Source organism: Parasteatoda tepidariorum, chromosome 11 (assembly GCF_982258835.1).
Source record: "Parasteatoda tepidariorum strain Cologne lab strain chromosome 11, Ptep-v5.0, whole genome shotgun sequence".
NCBI classification, from domain to species: domain Eukaryota; kingdom Metazoa; phylum Arthropoda; class Arachnida; order Araneae; family Theridiidae; genus Parasteatoda; species Parasteatoda tepidariorum.
The window spans coordinates 29,410,899-29,432,164 of record NC_141765.1 but is presented as its reverse complement, the minus strand read 5'-3'; the positions used below and the strand labels follow the sequence as shown (position 1 = coordinate 29,432,164).

Below are 21,266 nucleotides of genomic sequence, written 5' to 3'. Positions count from 1 at the left end.
TTTGTCTTTTTTAAGGAATAGTAAATTATGTTTGAATACTAAAAGCCATCATAAATAAGAAAGCAGTATCTTTACAAATGTTAGTTTCGTAATAATTTCGCATTGTTGTTAATGGAGCTGAGTCACCATAAGAAACATTAATGGATTTTTGAATTCTTATGGATTGTTGAAATATCTATAAAAAATGTAATCTTAAAAGTTGATTTCTCAGTAACTATTCTATCAATTTCATTAAAATTTCGTATTTCACCATGTAAAACTATATTATCTAAAATGACGTAAAGAATTTGCATACCTTACAATTCACTATTTTTTCCGATATTATTAAATAAAATAATAAAAAATAATACATATTTACTGAAAGTTATTTTTTGAAAGGAAATATCTGAGGATAAACTAATTTTATAATTGCGCGCAAATTTTTTTAAATTCGCTTAAAAAGTTCTCGAAATATTGCGAAATACGCAAAAAGTAAAATTAACATTAAGGGGTCCAAACTTTGGACAGCACTCCTGACCAAATTCTAGAAACAATATTTCTAAGATTGTGGCTACCTGTACCCTGTATTTTGAGGGCTTGAAATCCGAATCCGTGTGAAAAAAGTTACCGTAAACCGGGGCGAGTCTACCCATCCAGGGGCGAGTCTACCCATTTTAGTTTTATTTAATTTTCACTATTTTAAATTGCAATTAAAAATTTTTTTACCGACGGAGGACTTAGTTCAGACTCTAAGGAAGATGGCGCTGTAGTAGTTTGATCCGTTTTTATTTATTTGGTGTCTTTTTAACCGACCTGCTCAAACGTCTTTTGAGAGATTTGTATTGAAAATCAGCAAACTTTTAGTTGGTGCTCCGTAAGTATATTATTATTATTACTATTTTCACTTTGGTTAAGTGATAAACTTATCTAAGACAAAGATTACATTAATTTTATATGAAAAAAAAAACAAAAAGAATGTAAGTTTTGCTGTTGTAAACAAAAAGCCAGAATTCGTGGGGCGAGTCTACCCATTCGTATTTAGTTGTAATAAGGCATAATAATATAATTTAGAAAATTTTTTGTATATTAAAATTAAGTCATTTTAAATGAATTTGAGTATATAATTTTAATTCTGCATTGATAAATTTATCATTAATAAGAAAATTTATATGTTAAATATAAATATAAAATAAGTTTATTTTACCTATTTTTTCAATTCTTATATTACAAAATTAACTTTTTTTTATTTAATGCAAGTTAAATAAATTATTATTTATAAATTATTATTACCTCCCAAAAGAATGGGAAAAGGATTTTTCATGATTCCCAATGTTTGAATTTCGATTTTGTTAATAATATTTAATTATTATTATTTATTAATTATTTAATTGCAAATTTATATTAATTTTAATTTATTTTTATCAACAATAATCAGAAAGAAATGTTATTTTATAATGTTAATGATTATAAAAACAAAATTGTGATTAAAATGTGATAATCGATCAAATACTCAATTTGTGTTATTTTATGAATAAAAAAATGGAATATATAATAAAGTTATGAATTTTACTTTATAAATATCCTATATAGTAACTAAAATAACAATTTAATAGTAAAATTTGATTATTTACAATGTTAACATTCATTTTAGTAGAATGGGTAGACTCGCCCCATACGAGAGATTTGTCAGCAGTTCTATAAAAATATACAGTAACAACGTAACTGTTAATATTTTCAAAAATCGATTTCACAGCTTTAAAGAAGGATAAATAGCGATTCCGAAACACCTATTAAAAGCCTTTTTTCTTTAATATTTACAAAAGTTTGACCGCTTGAAAGTTGACAAACTGAAAAAATGGGTAGACTCGCCCCGGTTTACGGTATATTAATTTAGAGAAAGTAGTATTTTTTTTGTCTGATTTTGTAACTTAAAATATCGCCTGCATTAATTAATTAGCATATTTCAGGTCACCTTTTTAAGCCATTTACACTGAAGACATGAAGTGGCGTGATTCTAGAACGAGAAGATCCGATCATTAGATCAAAAGTTATTCAGAGTATTCCCTTTATTTGTCGCATTGTAGATATAGTGATATTATTAACATATATTTAATATTTTTTATATATTTTATTTAATATTCCTTATATATTTTTTAGTATTTTTTATATATTTAGTATTTTTATGTATTATTAATAATATTTAATATTTGATTTTGGAAATTAATATTATAGCAATTTGATTTATTTTTATTTATAATAGTTTGACGTATTTATTACAAAATGGAGGTTTTTATAATAAGGTTGGTCATTAGATCAAAAATTATTCAGGGTTATCACCTTTTTTTCAAACGATTTTATTTAATATTCTTATATATTTTTCAATATTTTTTATATATTTAATATTATTATGCATTATAAATAATATTTAATACTTGATTTTAGAAATTAATATTATAACAGTTTGATATTTTATTATTTATAATAGTTTGACGTATTTATTACAAAATTGAGGTTTTTATAATAAGGTAAAATTTCAGAGGTATAATCGCATTCAAATATATCCATTTATTTACAAATAAATAACAAGTTTCTTAAAGGATAATGAAAATGTAAATTAATAATGCCACTAAATTTTCGAATAAAATTTATTTGTTGTTTCGATGAGTTCAGCATTCCTAAAAATCTTTATCCGTTGTTAACAAGCATAACCACTGCGTTAGAAATAATGCCATTATTATGTAAAGACATGTCAACTCTTTTGATGTTAAAATTGAAAATCTATAAAAAAAATTCTTTTTCTCCCCCAACTCTCTTATGATGAGATGACTTCAGCAAAACCCATCCAGAAAAGGACTCATCTAACAAGGAACTTGAAGGGAATTTCCTCTGTGTTTGCGTTGACAGAGCGTGTAATCGAAGATGTTACTGGCAATCTTCGATTACATCGGGTTTTCAGTTCGAGGGGAAAGAATAAGTTTTAAGTTCCCTGAAATGGTCACATTTTCTTTGTCTGCAAGAGATTTTAGAGTGAAACAAAAAAGGTTTGACAAAATTCAGATTTTATATTGATAAAAATCCAGATTTTAAACTGATATAAACTGATATATTCCAGATTTTAAAAAAATCAATTCTAGATTTTAAACCAATATATTCCAGATTTAGAACTGATATATTCCAGATTTCAAAATAATCAGTTCTCGATTTTAAACTAATATATTACAGATTTAGAACTGATATATTCCAGATTTTGACTTAATGCATTTTGGAATTAAATTCATTTATTCCTAATTTTGAATAGGTATATTCTGTATGGTATTTTAAAGATTGATATATTCCAGATTTTAAAAAAATCAATTTTAGATTTTAAACTAATCAATTTCAGATTTTAAACTTATAAATTTCAGATTTTTAAATAATAAAACTCATGTTTTAAACTCATATATTTCAGATTAAGAACTAATATATTCCAGAGATTAAGAATTGATATATTTTCGATTTCAAGTTATTGAATTTCAGATTTCAAGTTATTGAATTTCAGATTTCAAGTTATTGAATTTCAGATTTCAACTCACATTCCAGATTTTGAACAGATTTCCAGATTTTAGATTGGTATATTAGAGATTTTAAAATAATCAATTCCAGATTTTAAACTAATATATTCCAGATTTAGAACTGATATATTCCAGATTTAGAACTGATATATTCCAGATTTTGACTTAATGCGCTTAAGATTTAAATTCACATACTCCTGAATTTGAATAGGTATATTCAGTATGATATTTTAGAGATTGATAGATTCCAGATTTTTAAAAAAATTCATTTTAGATTTTAAACTAATCAATTTCAAATTTTTAAATAATCAAATTCATGTTTTGAACTCATATATTCCAGATTAAGAACTGATATATTCCAGATTAAGAACTGATATATTCTAGATTAAGAACTGATATATTTTAGATTTCAGGTTAATGAATTTCAGATTTTAACTCACATTCCAGATTTTGAACAGATTTCAGATTTTAGATTGGTATATTACAGATTTTAAAATAATCGATTTCCGATTTTGAACTAGAATATTCCAGATTTAAATATGATATATTCCAGCTTTTTAATTAATGAATTTCAGATTTTCAATTTATACACTCCAGATTTTTAACTGATTTTAAACTTACACATTAATGATCTAAAATTAATAATGATCTTAAATTAATCCCTATATTTATAATGAATTGCAGATTGTAATCTGATGTATTACGTGACTTTAAATAATAAATTTAGGATTTTTAAACAATAGTTTTATGCTTTAAACAGATAAATTTCTTGTTTCTCTAATTTCAAAATATTACTACAAGGAGTATACCGACGAACATTTTTTTAAATTAAAATATTCCAACTAACGATGTTTTTGATTTGTAAGTATAAATTTTCTACATTTATCATGAAAATAATTATCATAAAGGGATCTCAAAGTGTCTAACGGCTTTTAAATCAGAATTTAGAGCTGTATTACGAAACAAAAATGTTAAAAAAGAATTTCCTAAAAACATTTTTTTTATTAATAATAATTTCATGAAAGTGTACTTTTCATTACTTTTGACTTCTATATTAATTACTATATAAATGATTTCTAGTATTCTAGTATATACACATATTAATTACTATATTAATAACTTCTAGTAATTAATATATGTATATAATTCATAGTAATTAATAACTAAGTAATATATAATAAGTTATTGGAAACTATATTAAGGAATATAAGTTTATCTATGATAATTTTGAATTGTTTTATAATAAAAACTCTTAAGAAAAAGAGAAGTTACTGTGTGGTGTTAAATAAATATTCTGAAAAGAAATTTTATTTACTTTACTGTGGTTATCATTTATTTATTTTTAATAAAAATATTTTAAACGGCTCTGGTTATCAATTAATTTATTTTTAATAAAAATATCTTAAACGACTCTGGTTATCAATTAATTTTTAATACAAATTTTTGTAAAACTTTTTAAAACGGAACACTAAATTTTCAAATAGCTGTAGATTAAAAATTAAACATGTTATTTTCTAAAGATGCAGTCAGATGTATACAGGATGTACCGTAATCACTACCCTTAATATGAAATTTTTCTTGACTGATTGACTGATACTTGGCTGATTTTTAAGTTATTTCCCTCCTCCCGTCCAAGAAAAATTAGTCTGCCCAATAGAATGAAAAAAGATACAGATATTCTGCTATCTTAGTTCCGCAACTGGAAAGCTTATGAAAAGACCAAAAGTTAAAAATCAAAGAGCGATATAAGACTTTAGCAAGACGTTTTGCTTATTATTTCAAAATTATTCTTTAGTTTTTGCTGTATATTAAATGTTTTATTTAAAATGTTTTTAATGCTTTTAAACTTACATATTTTTTATTCTACATTTTTATTACATCTATTGAATATAATTTCAGATATGTTTATTTATTTTTATGCATATACTTTGACCAATACATATTTGCATATACTTATTGCATATCCTTTTTTTTAATTTTATAATATCTATTTCATGATGCATAAATACGCGTATTACCTACAATATTTGAATTTCTAAAAGGTTTATTTGATCATGTCGTTAAATATTTTTGAAGAAAGCTGGTTAAATGTAAATAGAATAGTTTAACAACAAATTATATTTTCTTATCCAAAACACAGCTTCACTGTAAAAATGGGTTTCTTAAAATTGAGCAAAAATGTCTCAAAATAACTCGGAAGCAAAAATATTCGAAATTTGAAAATCCCATGTACTCAATATTCAATATAGTGACATGCTCAAAAATGAAACAGCTCTGAGAATCAGTCTTCATTTGTATATAAACATGGCGCCTAAGTAAAAAAAATGTTTATTACCGATCTGAAGACATTCTTTAATCGTCAAATAAATTTCAAATAACAGTAAGAGCAGTAGACTTTTACCTAATTAGATTTTCTATTTGAATATTTGATCGTTATAAACTAATAAAGTTTGAACTTTGCCGCATTTGATGCGATGATTTGTCATTTTTGAGACTAAGCATTTTGCCAAAAAGGAGTATATATTGTTACAATGTTGAGCATGTCACTAAACTCAATAATGAGAGCATGAGTTATCAAATTCAACGACATTTGTTTCAGTGCTATTTTAAAAAACATTTGCTTAATTCCAAGAATCCCTTTTTTACAGCTTTGATTTCTTCGTAAATTCTATGTAATGTCATTCGCAAAATAAATTACTCAAATCGAAGTATAATTTCTTCCAGAGGATAACCTCAATTTCCAGTTCTCTTTTGGCAAAATGATTGAGGAAATTCTCATTATTTAAGACATCATTATCAGTTTAGCGAATCAAACAATCAATGGAAATTAGACAATAGAAGAAAAAATTACTAAAATTATTATTAGAAACTGCGACATTAGAAATTGCTTAGATTAGAAACTGCGACAGCTCAAAAACACAATGAGGCTGTTTTTCCCATTGCTCCCTCAGGATATTACGTTGACTACAATCCTTTTTTTCTGTGATGCAATGTAAAACTTTTTTTAAAAATTTATTTTACCTTTCAAATGACCCCAAAATAAATAACATATTCGAATTCAACGCTTTAAGATCTATATACATACATATAAAGGAACACATAATATAATTATAAAAATAATAAATGATAGAAAAACGTCAAGGTTCTCACCAGGACGCATATATATATATATATATATATATATATATATATATATATATATATATATATTTTAAATGGCGGGCACTTGGGATGTATTGTCCCATTGGTCTCTAATGCCTGAACTGCTACTCTCTTCTCGTTACCCAGTGGGCACCTGTGGCGAAGCCACGGCGGTGAAGCAGTGTCGCCCACGTCACACAACCACAAACCCGTGATTGTGTGAAAACTTTGTAATTTTCCCCGAAACAGAAAAGATATATTTTTCAAACAAATTCAATGCTTAAGCTTCTGTTATTAACGACGTTCAATTCTGTAGAAACTATAAAAAATATCATATCTTTATAAGAGCTTAATAGTATCCTCCCAACTAAAAATAAGCTGAATTAAGTGGAATATATTTATTTTCGGCATTACTGAAAACTATATTAAATAGCTTTATGTAACATTACCATATTTAAAAATTGATATAGTGTAACTAATACCGCGATTAAAATATAAAGCGAAAATTAACATGCAACAACGCATTTGCAGTACGCCACATGTTATACTAAATTAGACTCGTTGTTAAAGCTTTATCAATACATAAATATCTGAAATCGATAGTAGTAAACCTGTCGCATCATTTGGTCCTCTAAACACTTCGAAATTTTCTTTCAAGTGTAAACAGTACAACAATGTTATCACTGATTCTAACCAATATACAATGTGTCTTTATCATTCAATGCTTTATTAATGATTTTAGAAGCAAATTAACCTTTCATTTAATGTTGTCAATTAGTCTTCAATAATTAATAAAGGAATAACTTCGGGCTTCTTTCATATTTTTCTTATTTACCAGCAAATTATAGAGTACTTATCTAAGAAACATTTTTTACCACTTTACTTAAACATGTTAAGTTAGAATTTATCTGAGTAAACAGCTATTATGTTTAATTTTTATGTTCTGAGAATATAATATCATTACCAAAACCATAATTTATAATAATTTTCAAATGAGTTTCCATCTGATTTTGCATAGAAAATAATTAACATTTTATAAAGACTTAGATGAAACAGATATTTAAAACAATTATCACCATATCGTCATCTACAGAAACTCATTTATTGCTTTAAAATTAGTTCATTCACCTCATGTCAATTTCCCAAGGCAATTAAGCAGGAAAAAAATGTAAACATATTTTAAAAACTTAATTACTTCAAAAAATTTATTTTCAATATGTAGAATTTTAGAGTTAATCAGCTTGGCAAATTATAACTTTTTGTTTTTTGAAATAAAAGAATGTTATAAACTTAGAGAAAATTTTGTAAGATGAAATGAAATAAGTGTATAAAGATTTGTTGACTTTATTAAAACAATCACTTTAATCTACTGTAGTTTACACTTGAAAATTTGTAAAAATTTTCGTATTTCTTCTTGTTAACAAAACTGAATTAAAGACAATAAATAATTTTATTTTAAAGTTTTAAAACAACCAGACAACCTACTTGGAACTTAAACTATTCGTTTATGTTATTTTGAGCTTTAAACATAGAAAAATGCCTATAAGTACTAATGTCTTTTAAATTAAAATATAAATAGTACTAAATATTGAATTAATAATTAATATTAAAGTAAATAAAAGTAGAAATAAAACATAAAGTACCAAAAAATTCCTTTTTAACCAAACAAAATAAACAAATTCAAAAATTCGAAACTATTAATTTGGTAACTATGCATCACATAAACGTATCATTAGTTTTTAAAATTGGCACTTTGATTAGAGAGAAACGAATTTGTTTCATTTTGAAAGTAAGCTTGATTTTAAATACAGCTCATAATTAAGCGAGTTTTAAGCGAAAGTTTTACAGCTAAATGCATATGACAATAAGTTGCAACTCTAATGAAGTAAGATTAAAGTTTTTCGACGAAATATTTTCACAAGTATATTTAATAAACTCTAAATACATTTATGTACAATTTGAAAATGTAATTAATACTCAGTTCACGTGTCACTGAACGACTCTTTTAAATTAAAAGCGTCTTTTAATCAAATTCGGAAGTGCTCTCGAAATTACTTTAAAATTCTTTTCAATTGGAGTGAACAACACTCTTTCTGTAGAAGAGAAAAAGACTTTATTAAAGTCGAACAACTACTTCAATTAAGCAGAACACTTAATACTTTAAATAAAACCTCATTTGTGCGAAAGCTATGTAATGCTCACTATTTTAATTTTAGATTTTCTATAAATGGAACAGTGAGTCAGAATTTTCATTTTTGTATGTTTTTATGCCATTGATTTATTTTGTTCTTTTTTGCATTTATTTTGTTTTATTTCATTTACTCCTGTATTAATAACTAATTAGTCAGATTATTCTTTGCTTTTTGTTTTTTGCATCATTCATTCATTTTGTTTTATTTCATTTAATCTCTTATTAATAACTTATTTATATCATTATACAAATTGATGAGTTGGTCTATCACTATTTTATGAGAACATAGATCTTAAAAATCATCGATTATTCGTTCTTAAAAATCATTTCGAAAACATATTGTGTGTAAGCCATGTAATCAGCATTTTGATTTTTGATTTTCTAAAAATGAAACAGTGAGTCAGAATTTCTGTTTGTTTTTTATATAATGCATTTTATTGGTTTTTTTTTAACATTTATGTTTTTTTACCTCATTTAATCCTACATAACTTTACATTATATTATTATACAAACTGATGAGTTTATCTGACATTGTTTTATGAAAGCTTAAGAGGACATGGTTCTTCAAAATAATTTTTCAAACTTTTTCAAAAGTGTATTGTGTGTAATCTATGTAATGTTCAGTATTTTAACTTTAGATTTTCTGAAAATAAAATAGTGAGTTTCCTGTTTTTTCTATCATTCATTTATTTTCCCCTTTATTCATTTATTTTATTTTACTTCATTTAATCTCTTGTGAATAACTTTACATTACATCAATATACAAATTGATCAATTCATCTAACATTATTTTATGAAAGCTTAAGAGGACACAGTTTTTAAAAATCAAAAGTTTTTCAAACATATTGTGAAACCATGTAACGTTCAATAATTTAAATTTTCTAAAAATGAAATGGGCAAAAAAATTTCATTTCTGTTTGTTTTTTATATCATTCATTTAATTTGTCCTTTTTTACCTCTTTTACATTTATTTTGTTTTTCTTCATTTAATCTTAGATAACTTTACATTACATCATCATGAAAATTGCTGAGTTATTTTACATTTACCAAAAAGCAAAAACACACTGTCATTTGAAAACGGTATTTTATCAATAACATAGTTTTTTAAAGACATTCTAAAAATTACAGTGACAATTTTGCGTTAATTTGCAATGAAGTGATATTTTTTTGTATTTAAAAAATTTATTTATTTAGTTATTTCTTCATTTATTTTTCTTCTATCATCTCAACTTCTTATTAGCTTCCCTAAAATTTTGATTTAAGCTTTACATTACTAAGGATAGTTTAGTGAAATAATAATAACTATTCACAAAACTTACTGACTTATTGTTGTAACTTGAGAATATTAAGACGCATAATTTTGTAAAAAACATTGTTTGATTTTTTATTTTTCTCGAAAATTGCTATAATTAAAATATGATTTTCTTCCAGTATCCAATTTTATTATGCATCTATTTATTATTTTTTCTCTCTTGATATTTGAGACTGGAGAAATAATTTTTTTTTCATTATTAAGTATTTTTCACAGTTTTTAAGGGTTTATTAATAGAAATTCTTTTAAAATTAAGTTATAAAACTGATCAATTTACTGAGAAATTTCAAATAAATTTAAGCAAGCAAAATTCTAAAATTCGCACTTTAAATATCCAGTGAATGCCTAATTTTCAACTATTTAAAAAGGCAAAAATGTAAGTTTTGTTTTCAAATTTTTGAGTTACGAACCACATATAACAGAAATGATTTTTGATGTAGGCTTACATTTTAGTTTAAACTATTACTTCTGATCATTAAATGTTAGAGGAGTCAGAATTTTTGTTATTAAATTTAAACTATAGAAATAATTTAAATACATGGTATTCACAGCATTTACAGAATAATCCAATATGGTTAAATATGAAACGTCATAATTTGCATGCATTTAATATTTAAGATAAAGCAATGATTATTTCTGGTTGAACATATGTATAAAAGTATCCTTTTAATGCTCCATTTCAGTCGTTTTTGTAAAACACTATAATAGATATTAAATTATATCGTTATCTGATCATTTATATAGCTAAAATGCTCGCTAATATGTATTCTGTTTCCGTTACTCAAAATATAGTTTTCGAAACAGAGTTTCATATAAGCAAAAGTATTTATTTTAACTTATCTAGATTTCTTTTTCAGTTCAAAAGGAATTTTGAACCAATGAAGAGGGAGAAACATTTTACCTTCAATCGTTAAATTTTCGAAAACCAAAGGAATACGCAACTCTTGCAAAGCCAAAAAAGTGCGTTAATACCGTATTATTTAAAGTAGTCGACTACTTACTTGTAGGTTAAAAAAAAAGTAACTCGTGTTTGCAAGCGCTTTCTCGTATTACAATCAGCAGGTGCCATGAATGAGTGTACTATTTCTTAAACTGAAATGTGAGCTTTTTGCTATCTGCATACATTTTTTCGCTTCAAACGTGCGAACTATGCAAAATACTTAAAATAATATTTCGGTATTTACTACCTAATAGGTTTGCTAAGCTAGTAGAGGCTTGTTAGCAAACCTTTTTTTTTATTTTTTAAGACGTAGTAGTAATGTGAAAACTATGCCAAACTGTTCATAAAGTAATATTTTAGCAATGGTTGTTTTCGTACCTTTTTTACTTTAAAATGTAGTAAAATAATGCGTGAGCCTTACCGAATTCTTAGAGTGATATTAAAACGATACTTAACGATTACATACTGAGTTGAGCAGGCTTGTGTGCGTGCCTTTTTCTTTTTAAAGTTTGTAGAAAAATGTGCGAACTATGCCAAATTCTTAAAGGGATGTTCAAACGATATTACTGCTTAATAGGGATGCTAAACTACTGCAGGTTTGTTTGTTTTCTCCATTTTAATTATAAAAAAAAACAATGTGTGCTTTATAGCGAATTCTTAGAGTGATATTGCAACGAAACTTACTGCTTAGACATTAAGTTGAGAAATTTTGTTTACATTTTTCTTTTTAAACATAAGAGAATAATGTGTGAACTATGCAGAACTATCATGGGGATATTTAAGCTTTATTTACTGCTCAATAAGGATGCTAACCTGGAGTAGTTTCGTTCGCGTACTTTTTTCTTCTTCTTTAAAATATTGTAGAATAATGTGTAAACTATGCCGAATTCTTGAACAGCTATTTGAAAGATATTTATTTTTTAATAGGGATGCTAAACTACTGGAGGTTTCCTTGTGAACCTTTTCTCATTTTTCACACCCTCTTTTTAAACATGGTAAAATAATATGGGAATAATGCAGAATTCTTATAGGGATATTTAAGCTATATTTTCTGCTTGATGATGATGCTAAGTGACTGGAGGTTTGTTTCCCTACCTTTTTTTATCTTTAAAATATAACAAAAATTATGAGATAATTGTACAAAAATCTTATACTGAGATTAAAACTATATTACTTTTGGAGATTTAGCAACTGTTTTCAGTACTATGCATCTAAAGCAATAATTCAGAGTAGTATATGCATGAAAAATACATACTATTGAAAGAGGAGAACAGAGCGAATTGGTTATGTTGCCGAATAAAGGGGATATTAATATACAAAGCATTCCATAGTGAGCATTGAAAAAAAATGAAACATTAATGTTTTTGAAGCATAACTATATTCTAAAAATTCTTTATTTTGTTTTTCAGGTTTAGTCGCTGGATTGATACTCTTCAGATTATCTCACTATGCTTCCAATGCATCTTTTTTTAACCTTTTAGTAGCAACTCTTTCTTAACAGAAGCGCAAGTGATCTTATTAATGATCTTAAAATATTAGAAATAGAGCTTTCTTCGATGATTATGTCAAACGCAAAAATTATAAATGTAAAGGTAAGTAATAAATTCAAGTATAGATATTTATTTTTTACACGGAAAAAAAAAGTTCTGGTAAAATTACCGTAATTGTATGGTAATGACATTTCTGGTAAAAAAAAACAACAACATATTTCTGGTAATAAAAGCAAAATATACGGTATTTAAGCACCATTCTATCTGGCAATTTTTCCGCTTGCATGGAAATGGTTAACCGAAAATTCTGATTTTCAAAATTATAGTTTTTGTTATCAACACCATGATGATGAAACCATATTTTATTGTTAATTTTACGCAAAATTATTACCAAAAATTTTGTTCAGTGTTTCCATAGAGTAATTTCCCATATGATACTAGAACATGGTAAATTACCACATTCTAGTAGTTTTGACAATACTTTGTTCTCAGTGTAAGACTCTTGAATACCTAGTATATTAGAATATATTATCATCTCAAAAAAATTTTATAAGTACAAATTTTAATTATGGAACTAATTATTGAATTGCAATTCCACGGTTTCCTTCCCCTCGTGATGCGCGAAGTTAACTGATGCATTTGTCAAAACATAAACATCAATGTAAATGCAAAAAAAATAGAAAGGAATCGCCCTGTAGCTTTAGGATTTATAACGAATCCGTGTTTTTTATACGCAAAAATGTGTATTTTTGCGAGATAAAAAATTTGCTGTTCAAAGCGCAATTTTGCTTTAAATTTTGGTTTCAAATGTTTTATTCAAAGTAAAGATCAGAGTTTTAAGTTAAAATTATATCCCAAAACTCAAGCCACTATTTCCCCCCCCCTTTTTTTGGAAAATAATCTAAAACACTCTACAACATTTTTATAAAGGAGCTCTGGAGTTTGAAAGAAATTTCTTGAAGTGTATTTTGCTTTAATGAGATAGCGTTTTTGATGCGAACAAAAATAATTAAATATTAATTATAAATAAATAGTTAAAGGAAAGAACTAAGTAAAATAATTCCTACAAGTGTTTTGCGAAGGTTTGTTTCATTTTTAGTTTTTAAAAAATTGCTCAACTTAATCAATTTGCAATCTAGTTTCCTTTAGAATTCTATAATCTATAGAAAAATAAAACACTAATGACAAAGCAAAATTTTATGCTTCAAAGCGATGTATATTACATTTCAATAAAAGCTTAAATAGTTTTAATTGATAATTTTTCAATCAATTTTACTTCATTTCCATTTAATAAATAATAACTATTAGAACACTAATAACATAATGAAACCTTACCCGTCAAACTGATTTAATTTAATACTTTTCAAGAACAGCTTAAATTGATCCATTTTCAATAGAATGTTTTTCATTTTTTTAATTATTAAAAATTATTTATCACTAATTACATAATGAAATCTTACACTTCAAAGAGGCTTAATTTTAAATTTCAACAAAAGTTTAAACATCTTTAATTAATTAATTTTGAGTCGAGGTTTCATTTAATTAATAAAAAACAATAAACGCTAATAACATGAGGAAATCTTACATATCAATGAGATGTATTTCAACAAAAGCTTATATTGATTAATTTTAAATCAAATGTTTTCCTCTTCATTCAACTAATTGAAAAACAATAAAATTTAATAACAGACTGAAACTATCAATTACAAAATTGTTTAATTTAATACTTTTTCAACAAAAGTTTTCATCCTTCTTCTCATTACTTCGATCATTTTATTTTCATTGAATTGAGTGAACTCTTTGTGACAAAAAGTGATGAATAATTTAAGATCACGATAAATCACACAGTTTGTAAAATTGCTCTGTAATACATTTGTTAAATATTTAATCATGACACAAATTATCCTCAGATTTCTTCCTTTCACTTGTAGATTTTCTCTTAGCAATCTGAGTTAATGAATCGATAGGGTGTGGTCATTTTGGGAGATAGATTAATTCATCATGAAGTGTCTATTTTTATAATTATTGTCTTTATTTCTATATCAGCATATATTTCTTAGGATGATTTTGAGATATGCAAATTCTTGCACAGAAACTGTTGCATTTTTAAATTTTTCGTTAACTTCTAGTTTTGGTAAATAAAAACTTAAATTATAATTAATTAAATTAAATTTGTTTTCTGCTCAACTGCTTATTATCTAGGCATTTGTCACAATATAGGACGAAATCTAAAAAATATCCAAAAATTAAAATTAATTAAGAAGTTAAATAAAAAATTTCAGGCATCTCAAAAACATTGCGACCACTTCCATTGGATTGTAGAGCACATAAAAAGCTTGAAAATTGCATAGCAACTCATAATCAAAAGATTATTGTACGCCGTTAAGTGATGTTCTTTATCCCATCACCGTAATGCTCCTGTGCACCTTGAAGCATTACGTAGCTGCTGCTAGGTGGCGCTTGCTCTCAGAGATTTTCGACTCTATCTTTAGATAGGTGTCAAAGCTATCACGTATTAAGAGCCATGGAGTCTCAACTGAATTTGGCAAGACTCGGCTGAGCTGCTCTAAAATCATAGATTCTTTGTGCGTTCGCTTTCAATCGTAACCAGGCTTTTTTAACAACTGGTGGTGTGAATTTCGAGCATCTGTTCTATCATTTTGCCAGTACGCCATTTGCACTGTGCTCAAAACGAAGCGGACAATCTGAATAACTTTTGATCTAATGAACGGAATTTCACGAAATAGTGTTGAATCTTAATGGCTCGAAGGTACAGTGGCGTACGCAAGGGAGGGGTTTAGGGGTTTAAACACCCCCCTTGAGCTCAGACAAAATGGCAAAAATAAAAATTTTAGTAGAAATTATGCGAGCTATTATTTTTTAAGACTATATATTTTTATGTGCCTTATGCCTACTTTTTTTTCTCATGGTATTTCTCAGAATACCGAAAAAACATTTACTATAATAGGGTTGTACTTTTGAAACCAAAATCACGTGATATATATATATTTGCTGTTCTTGGATCTTTAGGATGTCAAAAGGTAAGAATTCAACAATTTTTAATTACTTTGAGAAAAAATCACGACCTGAACTTAGTGAGGTGACAGCATCTAATACCAATATAAGCTTTTCTGTTGTACAGAAATGTGATACTTCCGTTGAAGAAAACGTTTCTAGCATAACAAAATCTGATGAATGTGAAAGTGGCCCTCAAAGTGTTACTTCCCACCCATATGACATTGGACTTTTTTCAGAAGATATTACATTATGTTCTTAAACTTAAAACATCAAATCAAAATTTAACTAAACAATGTTGTCTAAATAAAAAGTCAAAATTGTCTAGCTGTCTAAATTAGGGAAATAATAGTGCTTTATTACAGACTCGAATTTCTTTTAGTAGTTTCAGAAAATTATGAACACCCCCCTTGAAAAAATTCTGCGTACGCCACTGCGAAGGTATAATGATTATTAAATATAAAACAATTTACATTATATAAAGTGAGAATGTACTAATTTTGAAGAAAATTTTTGTTTAAATGTTTTAAAGGAATAACAGGTGCAAAAAATTCAGTATTTTTTAAAGTTATTTTTTAAATATTTATTTCTCTGAAACTATTCAACCATTTTTATCTTCAAAATTCATGTTTCTGAATACCTAGCATTATTAAAAATAAAATACTTTCAGCTCAATAGAAAAACTCAATAATTTAAATTCTTTAATAACAGCAATGACTTAAGTATTTTAAAATATTTCCAACTGTTTTTAAAACCATTCAAAAGAAAATCCTATTTCTTAATACTTTATTTTAAAAAATGTGCGTGTTAGTTTTACTTTTCTTTTATTTCATAATTAACTTAATTTAAAAGAATTAACTGAAAAAAAAGTGAAACTTAAAACTGTAGTTATTAAGCCGATTACAAAACAAAACATGCTTATGCAGGCACCTCGATATAGGCTTTAAGCTCTCAATTGTTTTTTGAACATTTTTAAGGGATAATAATTTTAAAACGAGATTTTGTAAGCTTCAATAAATGCATAAACTTAATTAGAATCTTAAACACATTTGCATTTTTTTTAAAGGAAGAAAAAAAGAAATATTATGAATGGGAAAATCAAAATTTACACTCATGCTCATAAATTAAGGATAATGTCAGATCCGGCAAGAAAAGATTCAGAAACAAAACAAATATTACTATTTATAAAGCTCGTTTATTAAACAAAATGTAAAAAAAACAAAAAAGATGGTGCATGTATGATACCATTCATAAAAACTACGATTTTGCTTTCTCCTAAAGCAATTATAGAAAATATCTCCTTTACAAAAACTCAATATTACATAGTTGATATGACAGTTAATACATTGTATGGCTCCTATGCGATGATATACAATTCGTACAACGGCTAGGCATTTTGGGTATCAAATTATCAAGCTGATCTTGGGGAAAACAACTCTCCTCAGCAAGCAATAATCTCCAAAGTTCTGGTACACATGTAGGAGGGGGTTGGTGGGCTGCAACACGTCGACCAAGTATGTTTCACGTATGCTCCATCGGATTCAAGTCAGGTGAGCATGCTAACCACACGAGTGATATCCTCAGATTAAAGGTTTTCGTTTAGGATGTTTTCTCGGTAAAGATATGCGTTGACATTCTTAAACACAAATTGTGAGTCCATGGCACCCCTAAATAAATGTACATGTTGTTTCAGAATGATATACCGATAAATTTGGTTTTTTTCACGGTTCTAGTATGAACCTACATACTTGTTTTGGAGCCCAGTATAATTCCCACCCCCCGAAAAAAAAACAATCCTGCACCACCTTAACGGTGTCATTTACTGATGTTGTCTTGGTTGTAGCTGGTGTCTGGTGTTCCCCGTATGAAAGTCCGATATGAATCAAACTGAGTGAAACATGGACTGGTCGGAACCTGGACTGGTCGGAAAAAATCACACAAGTCCACTGTGACGATTTTCAAATTGCATGTTCTCTACTCTTGGCTAATCACTGGTACGTTGCCGTGAGCGGAACACATCTGACAGGTCTGCGAGCATAAAGTTCAATATTTCCCAAACGTCTGTACACGGTTAGCCTTGATACTGTGGTACCCGTAGCTGCAGATAACTGACGAGACAGTCTGATATTATGCTCCGTCTGCATCTTTTGGCAGTTTCTACTAAATATTACTCTTCATTCACGAGGGCGACCTGGTACTCATTCCATCATTCTCAAGGGTTACTCGTGAACGACCTGTACTGTTGCCCTCAACAGACTTTTACTGACATTTCCATCATCTTGCAATCGTTACTAAGACCAAGAGAGGACATTTTGGGCAAATCCAAGTTCCTCGAATATTTCTATCTGAGAACACCCACATTCCAGACGGCCGATAATTCTACTACGCAAAAATCATCCCCATGCTTCTTCTGTGTTATATATCTATTCGGTTATGGCACTGAGGGACTTCTTTGCACTATTCCTACCCTCTCTTACACTCTCGTCATTGTGACGTACTATAGGCGTCATTTGAAGGCTTCCTGTAATTTGCATAATATTTCTGAAGATGAGTGTGATAATTCTGCAGTGTGATAATTCTACTCTAAAGTAAAATTTTTTCTTTAGAGTTCAATTTCCGAGTAATTCTCTATCTTCCTTAATTTATGGACATGAGTGTATTATTGAAGTAAAACAGCTTCCATGGTTGAAAAAATGATTGTAAAGATTGTTTGTTATTTTATACGTGCGTTCGTACTGAAGTTGTTATTTTAAATTTTTAAGATAGATGTATATTATCCAAAATAAAAAAAAAGAGATACTACTGTGATAACTTTTTATCTGAAAATCTGATTTTCACGGAATAATATGTAATTCTATGGTTCAGAAGTATAAATTTAAAAACGTTAATTAATTTGAATCTATTATATTTTAAATTACGAAACTCTCCTCTCCCTGTAATTGCAAATGCGAGTTAGTTCCATTAAAAGGGTTCAAAATTACAAGGCTGCGGAGTTGAACATTGATAGTGGTAGACTCAGAATTCGGTCAGCTGAGCAACGCCGATTATAAAATTAAAAATAGTTGTAATTTAGGATTTTATTATTTAATTATAGTTGTGGAGATGTCAGTATTCTTGGGCTAAAAAGTTAAGATATCCATAGTTTATAGTAAGACATCATGGTGATTTAATTAGTGTTATATTTCTTTAGACATCGAAAATTTTAAACCGTAAAAATATCCACTTTGCTTGATATTTGACTTGTAAAAAATGGATTTCAACGGTATGATAGAGGTTTTGAGTGGAATATAAGTGACGAAACTTACTGAATAAAAAAATTTTTTGAGAATCCACTGGAAATCATTTTCCAGGAGTTACAATATTGTAAACAATTTAAAACAAAAGTTTCTTTGAAAGTATTACAAGAGGCTTAGTAGTTTTACTGATATGAAGTAAGTAAAACTCTGTGAATTAGTTCCAGACTTGTATTCACTATGCCTTCACCTGCTCTGAAACCACCGGGGTCATTACATTAGCATAGATTCTGATTGCTCAAAGTACAAATTGATCAGACACCCCGCTCTTAGCTTGAGAAATCGAACCTCGACCGAAGCTGTGGTAAGCGAGCACCCTACTCACCATTATCGAGTGAGCGACTCAATACCGAAGAAATGAGTAACAATACATTTAAATATATTAAAGAAAATGTCATTGGAGATATACAAAGGACAAAACCTGTATTTTCCATAACTCTGTTAATATGATAAACTCAGTTATATCCTTTTAAATAGAAAATTACAAAATTTAACAGAGATTTTTTTTTCTTTTTACAGTGGAGAAAGAAAAGTATGAAGATCTTGTTTTTAGAAAGGAATTAAAAATTGACTCCATGCGAAATATTTGTCGAAGTTACTATGGTCAAGCAAAAATAAACTTATCTATAATTTAAGAGTATTTATAAGAAAGCCAGATTCATCATTAAGATGGTTTGTCTTGTTAGAAAAGAATGACTACATTTTTCAAGCATTGGGTGACACTTTTGCGTGTTCAGGTGACACTAAAGATCACGCTGACCCTTTCACGTAGAGGAATTCTTTTCAGAAAAATAAGTAAACGGCTCGCGTGAGAGTGAATCCATCTACTCCCAAAATTGATGTCTGTGTTTCTCTTTAATTTCTTTCTTGTACAATAAGCTTCAAGCAAAAATGGGCTTCCATAGTTCTAGCTAACATAATCGATAACGATTGGGAAAAAATATTTCTACAATCTTTATATCTTTGCTTCATTATTTATTCAAAAAGAACAACGAATTTTGAACAAAAAATATCATAACGTAAAAGAATTCAAAACAGTATTGATCTTGAAAAAGTTTTCACCGGATAAAATGTTATTATTTTCGTCGATTAGTAAGATTAATCATAAATCAAAAATTTCCAAAACCTATTTAATCAGTACACTTTTCCGCATTTTTTATTTTGATATTATTTGTTATTACGTTTCTATTCTCCACTTTTTTGAAATGGGAATTTCGTTGGTTATTTACCAAAGAATATCATTTTGAAGATGGCTATTTTTTTTAAAAAAAAAGTTTAAAGTTAAAGATAAGAGTACCGTTATCTTCGACATCAGAACTTTTTATGCTTAATAAGAGTTTGTAGTATTACTGAAGTTAACATTAAGTACAACAAACTTTTAATAGAGCTGAAAGTAAATAGTACTAGGTAATAAGTAGTGTTCACACCAGTAAATAAAATTTAGCATTCCAAAAGCTTAATATGGTACAAACTTGAGAAAAAATAGAACTTTACAATTTCATAATTCATGTTACGATGCACATCAAAAATTATTACACCCTAAATCTAATAATGCTCATTACTCCATAATGATTGAAGATAAGTATACATTAAAATTAAGTAAAAAATTATAAAATAGCATTAATAAATAGATTCAAGATAGAGATTAAAATGCTGAGATCAAATAAATGAATAGATGAGCATAACAGAGGAAGTAAAAGTTCACAAAATATTATATTAACAATTAAATAAAAATTATGTCTAAAAATTATATAATTTTAAATGAAGCTAATTCATAAAAAAAATTTGTTTCATTGATGAATAATTATATTGTCAGTACATGAATGCAAAGCGCAGCACAACATGTAAATTTGGAATTTAAACTTTTTAATTTAAAAATTTTTTCTACCAGACACTTTCAGTTATTCCATTTGAATACTACACATTCGAATTTCATACCACGCGTATGACAATAAAATTAGTGAAAAAATGTTTTTATAAATGCATGGAATTCGACTCAAAAAACTATTTTCATTACTACTTTGTTAATTCCAAACATATTTCAAGGCGACAAATTTGTCGCCCATGCGTATGATTTTAGCAACATTTGTAAAACATTTGGCGACAATTGTCACCATTTCGCCATACTGGCGTAAACTCTATTCATAAGTAAAGACAAGGTATAATTGGACCGCATTTTTTGTGTTAATAGTCACAAAAATGTTCCAAATGCAAATTAACTTCGTCATGTGATTTCAGATCTTTTGTATTGTATGGTGATGAGCTTGACTTTACGTTGTTCTTACTGACAATACTTATTTTTCTTTAAAAAAAGATTAAATTTATTGAAATGAGACTTCAATTAAATTCGTTAA

The 21,266-nt window shown here is 27.3% G+C and overlaps 1 protein-coding gene across 2 annotated transcripts in view; it reads left to right on the top strand.

Annotated features, from left to right (window-relative positions):
* The window catches only part of LOC107457480 (uncharacterized), a 96,738-nt gene that overhangs the window by 54,584 nt on the left and 20,888 nt on the right, over positions 1-21,266 (top strand). For both annotated transcript variants that reach the window (XM_071187558.2, XM_016075647.4), the window contains exon 2: positions 12,524-12,706. The gene's annotated coding sequence lies outside the window, so the exon portion shown is untranslated. The remainder of the gene's footprint in view (positions 1-12,523; positions 12,707-21,266) is intronic.